This window comes from Haliotis cracherodii, unplaced genomic scaffold (genome assembly GCF_022045235.1).
Source record: "Haliotis cracherodii isolate W230 unplaced genomic scaffold, xgHalCrac1.p SCAF_17, whole genome shotgun sequence".
Taxonomy (NCBI): domain Eukaryota; kingdom Metazoa; phylum Mollusca; class Gastropoda; order Lepetellida; family Haliotidae; genus Haliotis; species Haliotis cracherodii.
Genome location: NW_027266272.1, coordinates 21,815,018 through 21,832,889, shown reverse-complemented (window position 1 = coordinate 21,832,889; position 17,872 = coordinate 21,815,018). Strand labels below are relative to the sequence as shown.

General features: G+C 41.1%; 1 protein-coding gene across 1 annotated transcript in view; it reads right to left on the bottom strand.

The window, feature by feature from the left end:
- The window catches only part of LOC139464960 (transformer-2 protein homolog alpha-like), a 98,707-nt gene that overhangs the window by 28,766 nt on the left and 52,069 nt on the right, over nucleotides 1–17,872 (bottom strand). The window lies entirely within an intron of this gene.

The following is a 17,872-nucleotide window of genomic DNA, read 5'->3' as shown; positions in this document are numbered from 1 at the left end:
GTAATAAGCAGTGTCCTGTATGTAAACAGAAATAAGCAGTGTTCTGTGTGTAAATTATAATAAGCAGAGCCCTGTGTGTAAACAGAAGTAAGCAGTGTCCTGTATGTAAACAGAAATAAGCAGTGTCCTGTATGTAAACAGAAATAAGCAGATGGATAAGCAGTGTCCTGTGTGTAAAGAATGATAAGCAGTGTCCTGTGTGTAAAGAATGATAAGCAGTGTCCTGTGTGTAAAGAATGTTAAGCAGTCTCCTGTGTGTAAACAGAAATAAGCAGTGTCCAGTGTGTAGACAGAAATAAGCAGTGTCCTGTGTGTTAACAGAAATAAGCAGTGTCCTGTGTGTAAACAGAAATAAGCGGTGTCCTGTGTGTAAAGAAGGATAAGCAGTATCCTGTGTGTAAAAAATGATAAGCAGTGTCCTGTGTGTAAATTATAAGCAGTGTCCTGTGTGTAAAGAATGATAAGCAGTGTCATGTGTGTAAAGAATGATAAGCAGTGTCCTGTGTGTAAACACAAATAAGTAGTGCCCTGTGTGTAAAGAAGGATAAGCAGTGTCCTGTGTGTAAAGTATGATAAGCAGTGTCCTGTGTGTAAACAGAAATAAGCAGTGTCCTGTGTGTAAAGAATGATAAGCAGTGTCTTGTGTGTAAAGAATGTTAAGCAATGTCCTGTGTGTAAACAGAAATAAGCAGTGTCCTATGTGTAAACAGAAATATGCAGTGTCCTGTGTGTTAACAGAAATAAGCAGTGTCCTGTCTGTAAACAGAAATAAGCAGTGTCCTGTCTGTAAACAGAAATAAGCAGTGTCCTGTATGTAAACAGAAATAAGCGGTGTCCGGTGTGTAAAGAGTAATAAGCAGTGTCCTGTGTGTTAACAGAAATAAGTAGTGTCCTGTGTGTAAACAATGAGTGAGTGAGTATGGTTTTACGCCGCCTTTAGCAATATTCCAGCAATATAACAAACATAAGCAGTGTCCTGTGTGAAAGGAATGATAAGCAGTGTTCTGTGTGTAAAGAATGATAATCAGTGTCCTGTGTGTAGAGAATGATAATCAGTGTCCTGTGTGTAAAGAATGATAATCAGTGTCATGTGTGTAAAGAATGATAATCAGTGTCCTGTGTGTAAAGAATGATAATCAGTGTCCTGTGTGTAAAGAATGATAAGCAGTGTCCTTTGTGTAAAGAATGATAAGCAGTGTCCTGTATGTAAACAGAAATAAGCAGTGTCCTGTCTGTAACCTATTCTAAGCAGTGTCCTGTGTGTAAACAGAAATAAGCCGTTTCCTGTCTGTAAACAGAAATAAGCAGTGTCCTGTCTGTAACTTACAATAAACAGTGTCCTGTGTGTAGACAGAAAAAAGGCAGTGTCCTGTGTGTAAAGAGTGATAAGTAGTTTCCTGTGTGTAAACAGACATAGGCAGTGTCCTGTGTGTAAACAGGAATGAGCAGTGTCCTGTGTGTAAACAGACATAAGCAGTGCCCTGTGTGTAAACAGAAATAAGCAGTGGCCTGTGTGTAAACAGGAATAAGCAGAGGCCTGTGTGTAAACAGACATAAGCAGTGTCCTGTTTGTAAACAGAAATAAGCATTGGCCTGTGTGTAAACAGAAATGAGCAGTGGCCTGTGTGTAAACAGAGGTAAGCAGTGGCCTGTGTGTAAACAGAAATAAGGAATGTGTCCTGTGTGTAAACAGACATAAGCAGTGCCCTGTGTGTCAACAGACATAAGCTCTGCCCTGTGTGTCAACAGAACAGCTGACCTGCTTTAGATACGGACTGTGGTTATATTAATTTGGCTAACATGTCTAGCAGTATGATTACATTGAACTAGGAGCTTGGTGCGCCCTCTTCAGTGTTTCATGATGAACCCTTTCTTGGTTCGACTATCATTCAACATTATCTTGGCTAACGTTTCTGGAGGAAGTTAAATTGCCCTGATAGCTTCGGGCGTCCTCTTAGTGTTTCATGATGAACCGCGTGTCGAATATTGTTCATCAGATACCAGCGTATTGAATAGCTTCATTCAGATGAAGTGAACATGAACCGTACAGATTTCTAATGTATCATTGATGGGATACGGCGGTTGCCACACATTCTGAAATGTATTAAGTTTTAATCAAATTCGTATGTTTCCCATAGCGTTCATGTCACATTATCGATATGGTAATAAACTTTCCTGATTGCATTATGTCAGCTGCAGTTTCCTAACATTTGACAGAGGTATTATATGAAATTTTAACAGGGCTATTAATCTTACAACAGAAAAATAGACTTTCAGCGTCATTAAGGCATTTATATGTCTGTACACAATGTTTGTATATTAGCTATCGTGTTATATGTCAAACAATTTACACTATAAAAGTTCATGATTGTACCGACTACTTATACACAAGTTGAAACAGTGTTTGATTATGAACTACAAGCACTCCGTATAAGTGAGTGAGTTGGGTTTAACGCCGCTTCAGCATTCCAGTTATTTCACGGTTTCGCCGCTTAGTGTGGGAGGAAAGCACGAAGTGATGCAGGTCTCAGGCGTTTACCACTGTGGTGAAACCCACAAGCACGGAAATTGCCACTGACGACAAGCATAGTCTCCGTGTACGGCAAGAATGGGCTGATGAAGACCTATTCTACCCCGGATCTTCACGGGTGCTTTCTCCAGTAAGTAAAATGAATTTTATCAACTTAAACATCAACTGAAACAGTCCAATATTAGGAAAGTAATGATCTCTGTATTCTGATAATTACTCAATTACAGGTCATTGCCGTCTAGACTACATCCTTCCTATTTTTCGTCATGCAAAAATACTACATCTTCAACTACGTATAATTGCAAGATATCACACAACCAGTTGAAACAAAAAGAAGGAAAAGACATCGAATAGTTATCCCACTTTTTGGCAATTTCAAAAGGTCAAGTGAAATAAGACCGCCTCCGTGGTCTAGTGGTCTAGAGCGTCCGCCCGGAGAGCGGGAGGTCCGGGGTTCGATCCCCGACCGCGTCATACCAAAAGACGTTAAAAGATGGTACTTGTTGTTACCCTGTCTGGCGCTCGGCATTAAGGGGTTAAAGCAAGGACTGGTCGTCTCGGAGTCAGTATAGTGTGTCTGAGTGGGGTATTCATGTTAAACTGCGGCATGGTATCTCAGTGGTCTAGCACTATAAATCGGCATCAGTTCGGTCTAGTACAAGCAGCCACATACACGTGCATGCACGTCAATATATAAGTGCAATAATCGTGGACGCGACGTTAAACCAAATTTCACCTCACCTCACCTCAAGTGAAATAAAATACAGGCGACAGTTTGAAAAACAAATACTCTCATGGAACATTGTATAGTTACAGGACTATGGGTGAGTGCGTAATCCCCTGCTTGTACAACCCCATAAGCGTGAGTGAGTTAATATTTAACGTTACATCGGCAGTATTTCAGCCATATCGTGACGAGAAGTTATACATTAATGATACATTCATTTACACTAAATAAAAAGCTGACAACTATGGACAGTACAATAACTAGAATATCAGAGATCTGATTTAAAACTAGTTGAGAATATTAAAAAGCAGTAAGTATTAATGAACAACACAATATAAAAATGGGCGAGAGATCGTCAGTCACTGAAGGATGATCACCATTCAAGAAACCATGGGGAATTATAGTACCTCTGCTTCCTGCATGGACCCCAGCAGGATCTATATCACCCTTGAGTCACTGACGATAGTTTACCAGTTAAGCCTGAGATTAAAATGACGAAAATATTACGTTTAAAAGTGTATCATGCATAAGAAATACTTCGAATGATATTGGACTTACATACCCTTTTGGGGGGACAATAATTTTATGCTACTTCAACCCCCTCTAGGATACAACAAGTTCTATTTCTTTTAAAAAGCAAAATATTAAATGAGATTTAACATCATTAAAAAGGTCCTTGGTTGTTTTTGCACTGAAATATTTATCCCTTGTGATGGAAAAATCCTGAGTCCTTGATGGTGGATTTCGAAAATCTAAAACCATTTTCTAATGACCACATAGGCATAACTGTAGCTGCCTTTCAAAAGTTTTCTGTTCTTACTACGACAGAGATCCATCGCTTAGAACCTTAGACAGACTATTTATTTTAATACTAAACAGCGTGACAGACAAAATACTGACTTGTGTGACACCCTGATCCTGAGTTTAATGATCAGGCAGGGCAGATCACACGAACTTGAAATTGTCTGTCTGATAAAAAAAAACCCGGGATATGAATTGAGGCAAACTGTCTCTCAATCCGAAGTCATGTATATCTTTTATAATACCGTATTTCAATGTTGTGTTACATGCTTTGTCAAGATCGAAAAACATAGACACAGCATGTTGTTTGTTAATGACGGCATTTTTACAAATGATTCTTAACGAACTAGATGATCGATGGTACTCCTGATTTTACGGAAACCACATTGTATATTTTTGTATTAATTTATTGGTTTCTAAGTACCATATTGATCGATTATTGATCATACGTTCCATGGTTTTGCAAACGCAGCTGGTCGAAGAAATAGGTCTATAATTTGAGGGATCAGTATGATTTCGGTATGGGAACAACTATGGCATCCCGCCATGAAGAAGGGGATTTACCGCATGCCCATATTTCATAAAAAAAATCAGAAGGAGGGTTACTTAGCATGGTTCTGGTAGGTGTTTCAGGGGCTGATAGTGGATGGTATCAGCACCTGAAGCAGTATCATGAGCTTGCCCAAGAGCATTATGGAGTTCGTGTATGGACAAAAATTCATTATAATCTTCCCCATTATCTGATTGAAAATTAAGAGTTTTCTTTTCTTGCTGTTATTGATATTTCTTAAATGTAGGGACATAGTTCGATGAGGACGAATGTGTAGCGAGGGTTTCACCAAGTTTATTTACAATACCTGTAGTATCTGTTAATAGTTCATCCCCATTTTTAAGATGGTGAATGCTAGATTTAGAGCCTTTTCCTTTTTTTCTGAATCATGTTGCAAACTTTGGACATTGGTGTTCGTGAATTTAATTTTGAGACATAAGGTTGCCCTGACTGGCGTTTATTTTGTTTAAAAGTACGCCTGGCTTTAGCATTTAAAATGTTCAATATATTCAAATTATGTACCATAGGATGGCGACGGAAATTTCGTTTTGATTTTTTCCTTGCCTTCCTAGCATCTTTGCAGTATTCGTTTAACCATGGCCTTTGGACGTGTGCATTTGCAGAGGACTTTGGAATACATACATAAGCAATTTTGTGAAGTTCATCAGAAAAAGATTGTATAGGATCAGGAATGTCAATAAACAAATCAGGTTTAAAATTACTAGAGGCAAGTAGTTCAAATAAGTGCCAGCTGGCCCAAGTAAAGTTCCATCTTGTGGAAGGAGGGCCATCAAACGGGGTAATAGGTTTTAATGTAGTCGGGAAATGATCACTTCTACAAAGGTAATAATGGACCGAGCATTCAAGTTCATTAAGTAGGTCTGGGTCTGTCATTGATAAATCTGTAGAGGAGAATGTTCCTAATGAGGATGTAGATAAGTGTTCGAACCATCCTTCAAGATACACAAATCGTTGTTTGAAATGAACTCTTCAATGATCTTACCCTTAGAGCTTGTGTAAACACTCCCCCCAAAGAGGTTTATGTCCATTTAGATCTCCCATGATAATACAGGATTTCGACAGTTGGTCATAAAGTGCCTGCAGATCAGTTGGATTGAGAGTCGATGGTGGAGGAAGGTACAGAGAGCACAAAGTAAAAACAATGTGCATCGTCACACGGACAGCAACAGCTTGACATTGGGTATTCAGAGGAACAGGGCTGTACATGTGGATAACGACCTGCCTCACTAACATCGGCGAACCCCCAGTGGCTTTAGCTCCTGGAGGGGAAAAGTAATGATATGAATTGTATTGTCTTATGTTGATTATATTTGTCAGGTTTAAGTACGTTTCCAGAATACATAATGCTGATGGTTTAAAATCTTCTATAAATTGTAAGTCATTAAAATTACTGCCAATCCTCTGCAATTCCACTGTATGATTGAGCCGCTCATGGTGGCTCAACTGGAGATCTTGAGCGAGAGGAAGTTCCACTCCCATGGACTGGCATCCATCGCCAGAGGTTCATAAGAATTATGAACTTCTACAGGGGTTCCACTCCTCCAAGTCTTAGAGTGTCTTGGCTCTTCATTTCCTTTTTTCCTATTTGTTTTATGGGCATGGCCCTGAACTGCTGGTTCTGGTTCTAATATTTGAGTTCGTTTAGTGAGTAAAGAGGTTGTCTGTGAAGCAGAGGTTGATAGAGGTTTTGTTTAGAAGCTTGGATGGACTCATCAATCATGTGTTGGCAGTCACCTAAGAGAGAACTGTCTGGCACTGCGTTGACACTGTAGTAACTTTGTAAACAGAACTAAGATGAGAAACTGCTGCTGAAGAAGACTTTGTGAAAGAAGTTTGAAATTGAGGCTGGACTATTTTTTGGCTTCAAAAAGAAATGTTATATTGTTGGTGAGTTTCATTTTTAATATTTTTGATTGAAGTTCGAAAGAAGGGCACTCTTTTGATGAGGCCAAGTGGTCGCCACTGCAGTTAGCACATTTAATAGCTTCTGTGCAATTGATACTCTCGTGAGTTCCACTGCAACAGACACAGACAGACTTACGGGTACATGTCCTTGCGCCATGACCAAATTGTTGGCATTTGTAACACCGGAGTGGATTTGGTACATATACCTCCACTCCGATGTTGAAGTATCCAGCTTTAATACACTGAGGCAGTTTTGGAAGTGAAAAGGTAAAAGGTAGTTGAGTTCAGCAACAATTTCTTCCTCCTCCATGTCTGAGAGATATCGAGCTCTATCTCTGACAATACCATGACAGGAGTTCAGTGTCCTGTGCACCGAGACAACAACCTGTGCGTCAACAAACTGCTGTGAACCCAACAGATTGACAGATTGTTGCCACCGTGCACATTTCACTAGGATGAAACCAGTCCGAAGCCGAGTTACATTTTCCACTTCTCCCCAGGCACTTTGAATGCCTTTGGGGATAGCAAATGGATTTAATTTTAATGACAGTCCATCAGAAGATGATATTACAATAAACCTCGGCCGAGCATCTCTAACTTCAGAGGAAATTCTTCACTGACAAATTTGACTCTTGTTTGTCTTGCTAGAACCAGAAGGGTTTGTTTGAGACATGTTGGGATAATATATACTGAACCGCAAAAGAAACGCCACCCCAAGTAACATTGCATAAAAAGCTGTCATTTAAATATCGGGGTAATATTTATCAAAGTTTCGGAAAAGTTGTCCGGAAAAATTAAATTTGATGATAAAAAAAACAAAGCAGATGACAATAAAACCGATCGCCCAAACGCATCATGGCAACGGCCATGGTAACCCGATGCACGTGAGTTCCATGCAAATTGAAATGCACTTGCGTTCCCCCATTTCTTGCCCTGTAAAAATCCACCCAGATCGGATAACATTCATCCGTTATTGAATTGCTACCACATGCCAAGATAAACCAGCAATCAGCGACACCAAGCCCCTGGACGATTGCAAGCTGGACAAACCGCCCGGCAAGTAGCCAATGCATCTCAAGTCCACGTAAGGACCATATACAGGCTCCAGCAACGGTACCAGACTACCAACACTACAGAAGAACGACCACGTAGTGGACGACCAAGGGTCACCACCCGACGTCAGGATCGTCAGATGGGCGAAAACATCTTAAAGATCGTTTTGCTACTGCTGCAGAAACTGCTCGACAGACCATGGGGACACACCACCGCCTCATTGGTGCGGACACCGTGCGTGGACGATTGTCAAGCAGACACCTCCACTGTCACAGGACACACCGAGAATCCATTCTGGAACCACGTCATCGCCGGGACCGTCTTCATTGGGCAACACAGCACCAGCATTGGCGCCACCAGCCGTGGAGAAGAGTCCTTTTCTCAGACGAGAGCCGTTACTGTATCTCAACAGCAGATGGAAGAGAGAGGGAGAGAGAATCTGGAGACGCCGTGGGAACGTTATTGTGTTGTTGAGAGACTCGTGTGGTGTTCCGAGCATCTTGGTGTCGGGTGGAATTGGTCTTGCTCTGAGGGTCGGCCCTGTGGTCTTCAAGAACATCGGTACAGGGAGAGGCAATGGTGTCACAGCCGCTCGGTACATTGATCAAGTCTTGAGACCACACGCCATACCTCATTTGGCACGTCGCCGCAACCACGAGTTTCAGAATGATAACGCCCGTAACCACACTGCGAGAGCACCAAGAGACTTTCTCCAGCAGAATGCTATCAGAACCATGCAGTGGCCTGCCCTTGTCCCGATTTAAATCCCGTTGACGACCGACCAAGGCCAACAACTGCAGCTGAACTGCGTCAGGCGTTCCTCAGAGTGTTGGCTTCATCAACCGCCTCATTCATTCCATGTACCGACGTTCCACGGCAGTCATCAATGCACATGGCGGACACACGAGATACTGACTTGTGATGCCAGTTTCTCAGAGACTAGTGTTGTGTTTCACTTTAGGAACATTTGACACTTTAATTTCAACCTTGATGATCAGTTTTGCCAAGTTTCATCTTTTTAATATGTCTCAAAGTATGTTTACAGTGTTTGGACAAATAAGGTTTCTCATATATCTATCCATGGAGACGTTTCTTTTGCGGTTCAGTATAGTTCGGCACCTCTGCTACCCACCCGCCACCGAGTGTCAAGAAGGATGATGTCACAGTGGAAGCCAACCTGCAACATCAGGATACAGGGGTATTATACTCTAGAAACTATAGACTTGAAAAGCTATGAGATAAAAAAAATAAGTGTCACTCTGGTTCGGCCCATAACACTGTTCACAAATAGTGATGATACCAGGTGTTCTCGCACTCTTGTTGATTAAAACCTTATATACTGACTCTAATGGACGTGAAATGTGATATTCCTTTCTTTCATTTGTCAAGATTACATATGTGGTCTTAGTGATAAATATTATTAAGATCTTGTTTGACTCACATATCTGCGCCTGATAAAACAGAATCAGATAAAGTATATTGTGTACTAACAACGTTTCTATTTTGATCATAATAGTTTACTTTTAGCAAAGGAAAATACTTATTGAAGCAGTTGATGTCCTTGTTTTGAAAACAAGTGTTGAAAGTTCAGGGGCTTAACTTCTTCTCAAAGGGATAGACGATTCCGAAAATATTTCAGGATCATCACTCGGTGTATTCGCCTTGTACTTCAAAGACCCCAATCAGCCACAATCCTGTTATTTATATTACTGGCTTCATCCTTTGTTTATATCACTGACTTCACTGATGATTGTCATTACTACCCTTGTGTGTACATAACAGGCTTCTCTACTCCAGTATAACTACATCTGATATCTACTCTACTGTATAAACATTGCTTCCTACCTGTATATATACTTGTCAACCACAATTTGTTACTTGCTTGATAGCGATGTTAGAACCTACACCGAAACGTCGCTCTTAATTGTAACAAAGAAGTTGTTCCTCCATAAATTCTGTTCCTTACTTATATCAATGGATTTAAACTCGGTGATGTTCACGGAAGGGGTAAGCTGTCCTTTTCTATCGGTAGCACCCGCAACCAACAATAATCCTGCCATATGACGGCTGCCTGGAACAGACAATTCACCGACAAGAATCGCGATAAATGACCCACGTCTTCGCTGCCGGACCCCATGCTGTCAAGCAACACACTAACCCTGACCATCCGATCAGCTTCGATTTCACGAACAGAAACCATCGTCACTGACGTACCTTACCAAACAGTGCAGCAAAACAGAACTGGTACTATCCTATTTTTAGTGCAGAAGACCGCCTCCGTGGTCTACTGGTAGAGCGTCCGCCCGGAGAGCGGGAGGTCCGGGGTTCGATCCCCGACCGCGTCATACCAAAAGACGTTAAAAGATGGTCTTGTTGTTACCCTGTCTGGCGCTCGGTATTAAGGGGCTAAAACAAGGACTGGTCGGGTCGGAGTCTTCATGTTAAACTGCGGCATGGTATTTCAGTGAGCTAGCACTATAAATCGGCATCAGTTCGGACTAGTACAAGCAGACACACACACACAGACACACACACACACACACACACACACACACGCACGCACGCACGCACGCACGCACGCGCGCGTGCAATAATCTTGGACGCGAAGTTAAACCCAATTTCAATATACTGTGTCTGAGTTGGGTATTCATGTTAAACTGCGGCATGGTATCTCAGTGAGCTAGCACTTTAAAACGGCATCAGTACAAGCAGCCACACAAACACACACGTACATGCACGTCGCTATATAAGTGCAATAATCTTGGACGCAACGTTGAACCCGATTTCACCTCACCATTTTTAGTGCAGAATACCCCAGGATCGATGTCAACACAATGATGCTGAATAATGCTGATTTTTGTACCATTCGCAATTACACAAATATCATCATTGGTATAAGCAGGTTAACCACATGTCCTGTCAAGTACTATATGCATTTACATATGGTTATACACATTACACAAAACTGAAGGCGACTAACATGCAATGGTGTCTCCTTGTTCTTATATCATTATATTGTTATGCCCAAATATGTTTGATAAATTGCTTTTAAATATAACTTTGTTTTGTTTTGGTTTGGTTTGTTGTTTAACGCCGCACTCAGCAATATTCCAGCTATATGACGGCGGTCTGTAAATAGTCGAGTATGGACCAGACAATCCAGGGATTGATATCATGAGCATCGATCCACGCAATTGGTATCGATGGCATGCATCAACCAAGTCAGCGAGTCTGACCACCCGATCCCGTTAGTCGCCTCTGACGACAAGCATATATATATATATAACTTTGCATTAATGAACAAACTGTGTTTGTGTCAACTTGGTCTCGTTGCTATGTGGCTGAAATAATGCCGATGCGACGTTAAACTCACTCACTCATTCTTATGTCATTAACATGTATCTTATTACCATCTGGTGTCTTAACACAACTCAGTTATGAACTAATTAACTGGTATAAACATATTCCTGATACGCTCATGGTAGAATTATGCAATCCAATGAAGAGTAGTTTTCAACATCTCTTAAACTAAAAAAACCTCGGCCCACTTGCACAAAGCGATCTTAGCGCTACGACTATGTCAAGATCACATATAATCCTGTATATATACTGAACAACATAAGTTCCTGCGACATTGGGTAAGATTTAATGCAAAGTTATGTGTTTTTACCAAATCTGAAACAATTTAGGTTTGCAACAGATACAAGACTCCTGTAAGTGTTCAAATGGTTTAATTTGCCATACTGACTTCAGAAAATGCGTGATTTCATTAAAAAAAACATGAACATGCCAAAATGTCAATTTACAAATCAATAGCGTGTGTGTGTGTCCACCTCTGGTTGCGATGCAAGCAACACATCTCCGTCTCATGGCATGGACCAGGCGTCGCACAAAGTCCTGTGGGATATCTGTCCATATCTGCTGGAGCATGTTTTGAAGTTCCTGGAGTGTCTGTGGAACACGTGGTTGACGTCGAAGGCGCCGATCCATCTCATCCCACATGTGCTCGATGGGTGAGCGATCAGGGAAGCGAGCCGGCCAGGAGATGACATTCACGTTGTTTTGTTGAAGAGAATCCTAAACAAGTCGAGCAATATGAGGCCGTGCGTTGTCATATTGAAAGGTAATGCCTGGGCCACGACGACCCAAAACGGTAGAACAACAGGGCCGATGATCTTGTCGCGGTAGCGCTGTCCATTGAGATGTCCCTCTACCACTATCAAACGGGTCCTCTGTCTTGCTGTAATCCCACCCCATACCATAACGCTGCCGCCCCCGAACCATTCTTCTTCCATGACACAATGATTGACGGAACGTTCACCTCCACCGCTGTGGCTGAGGTGAAAACGAGACTCGTCAGTGAAAAGAACTTGTCCCCACTGCATGGCCGTACAGCGTAGACGCTATCTGCACCACTGTAGACGTGCTTGACCGTGGTTTCCTGTCGAAATGGGACGTCTGGCAGGTCTGCTGGCGACAATACCTGCACATCTGAGGCGACGACGTACGGTTTGTGAAGATATTCGTCGAAGGCCAGGGATGCTTCTTGCAGTCACTGTTGCTGGCTGGAATCGATTTCGTAGGTGTGTTGTTCGAATCCAGTTGTCTTGTCGGTTATTGGTTACGCGTGGCCTGCCACTCCGAGGATGGTCTCTGACTGCATTCGTCTGTTGCAAACGTTGCCATAAACACCAAATGGTGTTTCTGTGGACGTTAAATTGTCTTGCAACACCACGTTGACTCGATCCTGCTTCAAGCATACCAATAGCTCACAGACGCTCATTTTCGGACAGGCGTGGCATTTCGTATTATTGAGTAATTGCGTAATTTTGTTGTTTTTCTGAGTGGTTGTTGTCAGCACAATGCTAAACAATGCATATTGAATCCCGTTAACGCGCATGTTTTTATACCCATTCTTGGGTAGTGGAGCTTGAATAAAAGTCAACTTTTGCATGGAATGCATGCTTTTCTGTAGCAGTTGCGTTTTTGTGACTTGATTCCATACATGTACTACAATATTGAAAACCACACTTTACTTGTTTGAAAAATACACTAAAATATTGGTGTCACTGGAACTTTTGTTGTTGAGTATATTAATTATATGTTAGTACTTTAGATAGACGAATTATGGTATGGTTACATAAGTATATTAACCTTAGCGGGTTGTTTTTAGATATTGTCAGGTAATACAATGGGAAAAGGTTAGGGAAGTTAAGGCTGGGGAGTTAATTGGTGTAACAATAGGGAGGTCAGGGGTAGCTCGGACTTTGGGGTCAGTTTAAATAGCGAGGCAGGTTAATAATTTGTACTGTCAGCCAGAATCAATGTGTTCATTTAAGACATGGACTAACATTCTGGGTGATTGTGGGAACTGGCCGTTTATCCTTATAATCAAGTACGTAGGAGGAAAGAAGTACCTCCGATAGAACGTAGGAGGAAAGAGTGAGTCTGTGAGTTAACTTTTAAGTCACATCAGCAATATTTCAGCCATATCGTGACCATCAAAGGTTCGACATTATAAATACTTTATAAAAAACCTGTCAACGAAGGGCACTAAAATAACTAGACTTATCACAGAGAAATATTTAAAACTAGAATAGAATCATAAAGTGAATATTACAATACATGACAATACATTATAAAAACAGGCTATTGATCTCAAACAACTGAAGGTAGAACACCATGCTAGGGTCCATGGGTACTTTTGCTACCTGCATGGACCCCAGCCATATTACAATAACATATATTCTACGATTAAAGACTGTGGTGAGAACAAATGTACTTTGAATGACGTGGTCTTACATACCCTCTCCAGGGGACAATCATTTTACATTACTTCAATCCCCTTCGTGGATACAGCCACTAACAATCTCAGTTATTATATTTATTCTGTCAATCATAAAAAGTATATCATATACACAACATATTAATCAACATTGATGGTACAATTTTCTTTTAAAAAAACAATAACTAAATGAGAACTGATATTAAAAAGATCCTTAATAGATGAAACATTGAAATAAGTATCCCTTGTGATGGCAAAATCAACACAGTCAAGCAGGACATGCTTGACTGTAATTCTTTCATCACAGGGGATACAGAACGGAGGAACTTCACCTTGTAACAAATACTCATGTGTATATCTGGAATGGCCAATACGACATCGTCGCAAAATGACCTCTTTAAATCTGGACTGACAACCCAAGTAGGTGTAACCGATATTTGGTTTGATTTCAGATCTAATCACGGGTTTAAAATCAGTGTACGGTATCAGAAGTGGTGTCACAGATTTGTTGAGTGCTGCTTTTGCAGCAGCATCGGCCATTGTGTTACCAATAATTCCAACGTGGCTAGGTAACCAACAAAATACGACGTCGTACTGGCCAGTCGCAAGATCGTTAGGTGATTCTATAATTTCACGTAAAAGCGGATGTTCAGATGAAATATTTTTAATGGCCTGAAGACAGGAAAGGGAATCAGAAAATATGATGAACTGCTTATGAGACTGAGTATTAATATAAACTGACCTCCAAAAGAAACTTTACCAGTGTTTGAAATCACTCTTGCTCCAAAACAACAAAACATATATGCATGAAGTAAAGTGTATTGAGAAGATCAATATATCAACATAATCTACACTGAAAATGACAATCATACCGCGACCGAGAATAACGTAAGAGCCCCCCAAAGTTGGGTGTGGTACAAAACTCGAGCTTTCAGAATCATGGACAATAGGCAGAGTACATAAACAATCGCTCACATTCAATAGCAAGTCATTAGTAGCGTGTTTGACCACCAAATGCCTCAATACACGCAAAATCTCTTCGACGCACAGAAAAAGTAAGTCGTCTGACGAGGTCACGTGGGATTTGACGCCATTCTTCTTGGAGGGCCAAGATCAGTTCTTGCCGGTTGGTTGGAGAGTGTGGTCGTTGTCGAACACGACGATCCATCAAGTCCCAGAGGTGTTCTTTGGGGGACATGTCGGGTGAGCGTGCAGGCCACGGCAGGACGTTGACGTTGTTGGCTGCGAGGAAGTTAGTGACAATTCTGGCTGTAAGGGGTCTAGCGTTGTCATGCTGATAAATGACACCACGTGGCTGCTGTTGGAGAAATAGTAGGACAACTGGACGAAGAATGTTATCCAGGTAACGCTGAACTGTCAAGTTTCCGTCAACGTTGACCAGCGGTGTCCTCTCCTGCCCACAGATCCCTCCCCACACCATGACACTCCCTCCACCATATGGTACGACCTCCTGCACGCAACACGCCGCCGTTCGTTCACCGCTTCGATGGTAAACACAATGTCTTCCATCAGCCCTACACATACAGAATCGACTTTCGTCAGTGAAGACAACCCTCTGCCTGTCACGTCGTTGCCAACGTCGTACAGTCCGGGTCCATCTCAATCGCAGACGACGATGTTGCGCTGTCAATAGCTGTCCTCTGTATGGTCTAAAAGCCCTGATTCCACGAGCCCTGAGTCTCCTGGCCAGTGTCTGTCGTCTAACCCTGTGACCTAAGGCATTTGTCGCAGATAACGTCATTGTCAGGAAGCGATTTCGGAGGTGCAAGGTACGCAAGTACCGATCATCATGGGGCGTGGTCACCCTTGGTCTGCCTGTTCTTTGTCTGTCAGCGGTCCGCCCTGTCTGTCTGTAACGTTGCATCAAGTTGGTAACAGCAACCCGGGAGCAACCAAAGGTTCGTGCAATATTGGCGTGGGTGGCTCCCATCTGTACCATACCCAAGGCTCGTTCACGTTGTTCGACTGTGAGACGTGGCATTTCTTTTGTGTTTTATCACTGCGGATGTTTGACTTGCCGTTGCAATCGTATTATACCCTTACCCGCACGTGCATTTGCAGTTGTCCGTGGTGCACGTGTTTTTCACTTTTTCGCGTGTTATGTCGCAAACATGTAACAGACGATTAACATTTTCTGCATACACTATTGTTGTATTTAGGTTATGTGTTTTAGATAGACTTCATCGAAAAAAAAATAATACTTTGTCTGAAATTTATATTTTCAGTTGGTAAAGTTTCTTTTGGACGTCAGTTTATTTGAGAGCTGTTAAGATTTCCTGTGCTTATGCCGTAAAAATTGAACTGTCATTCGGTAATCTAATCAGTAAATATGGACTTGGAAGTGTTGTAAGTGCTTCTTAATTGATTATATTCTTGCTGATACATTAATTGGTTAGTGTCAGATTTCTTTAGTTTAGTTAAGGAAAGATCTACTTGTGGCTTTACCAGTTGCCACGGAGGAGACGACAGTATTTGAGTGGGAGAGATGTTATTGAGGTCAATTTTTGCAGCAGATATTTCAGGTTTTATTCTTATTCCAAGGGGTGGAGTAAGGGATTGTTTCTTTTGATACAGATCCTCATACAGAGGATGAAAAACGCAGTCATATGCTGGGTTAGATTGATGTGAAAATAGTTTTGTGACGTATTGTAATGATAGTTTTATACAACGTTGTTTAGAGACGGCTCATCAGCCTCCACGTACATACTATTGATGGATGAAGTTCTGAATGCACCAAGGCAAAGCCGCAGGGCTTGATAATGTATTGTCTCTTATAATCTTAAATTACTTTTACAGGCTCCACCATAGATGATGGAGCCATAATCCAGTTTGGAGCGGATAAGTGCCCTGTAAAAGTTGGAGGAGGGTTTTCTGATCCCCTCCCCACTTGGAATTTGAAACAACTTGCAACAAGTCAAGGGCCTTCAGGCAATTACTTTTCAAATACTTAATGTGGGGTAAGAAGGTCAAATGGTGATCGAAAATGATGCCCAAAAGCTTGGCCTCCTTTACAACTTTAATAGGATTGCCAGCTAAAACTAGTTCTGGGTCTTTTATGAGGTTTGTATTTTATGCAAAAGTGGACGCAGTTCGTTTCAGATTTTGAAAAATTTAAAACCATTTTCTTATGACCATTTATATGGATTTTATTTAGACACAATTGTAGTTGCCTTTCGACAGTATTCATATTATTACCATGGCATGATATATTAAAATCATCCACGAATAGAGATCCATCAATTGAATCTTTTAAAACTTTGGATAAGCTATTGATTTTAATGCTAAATAATGTGAGAGACAAAATACTGCCTTGTGGGACACCCTGATTCTGATTATAATGATCAGACAGTGTAGAACCCACGCGGACCTGAAATTGTCTGTCAGTTAAAAACTTGGATATGAATTGAGGCAAACGGCCTCTCAATCCAAAATCATGTAAATCTTTTAAAATCCCGTGTTTCCAGGTAGTGTCATACGCTTTTTCTAAGTCGAAGAGGATAGACACTGCATGCTGGTTAGTAATGACTGCATTTTTTACAAAAGAAACTTACGGAACCAAATGGTCAACAGTACTTCGATTCTTTCGAAAGCAACATTGAATATTTGTAATTAAATTATTTGATTCTAAGTACCATGTTAATCTATTGTTGACCATGCGTTCCATGGTTTTGCAAACACAACTGGTAAATGAAATGGGTCTATAATTTGAGGGATCACTGTGATCCCTTCCAGGTATGGGTATAACTATGGCATCACGCCAAGAAGGAGGAAACTTTCCTTATGTCCATATATCGTCAAAAATTAACAAAAGGGTTTCTAAACACTGTTCTGGTAAGTGCTTCAGGAATGGATAATGTATATTATCAGCTCCTGTAGCAGTATCTTGAGCTTGTAAAAGAGCAGTATGAAGTTCATGGATCGAAAATATTTCATTATAATCTTCCCCATTATCTGATTTGAAATCTATAGTTTTCTTTTCCTTTTTCTTTTTGGAATTGAGGGCCATAATTTGAGGAAGAAGAATGTTTAGCTAACGTTTCACCTAGTTAATAGTTCATCCTCATTCTTAAGATGGTGGACGCTACATTTAGAACCCTTACCTTTAAGTTTCCGTATCATGTTCCATACCTTGGACATGGGCGTTCGTGAGTTTATTTTGGAAACATAATGTTGCCAAGATTGGCGTTTATTTTGTTTAAACGTACGCCTGGCTTTAGCATTTAAGATTTTACATTTATTTAAATTATGGACCATGGGATGGCGACGGAAATAGTGTTCAGCCTTTTTCTGTGCCTTCCTAGCTTGTTTGCAGTCATACGGACATGTGGATTTGTAGAGGACTTAGGAATACATTCATCTGCTATTTTGTTTAATTCATCCGAAAATAATTGTACAGGATCAGTCGTATCAATAACTAGATCAGGTTTTAATTTATCGGATGCAAGCATTTAAAAAAAGGCCAGTTGGCCTTCGTGAAGT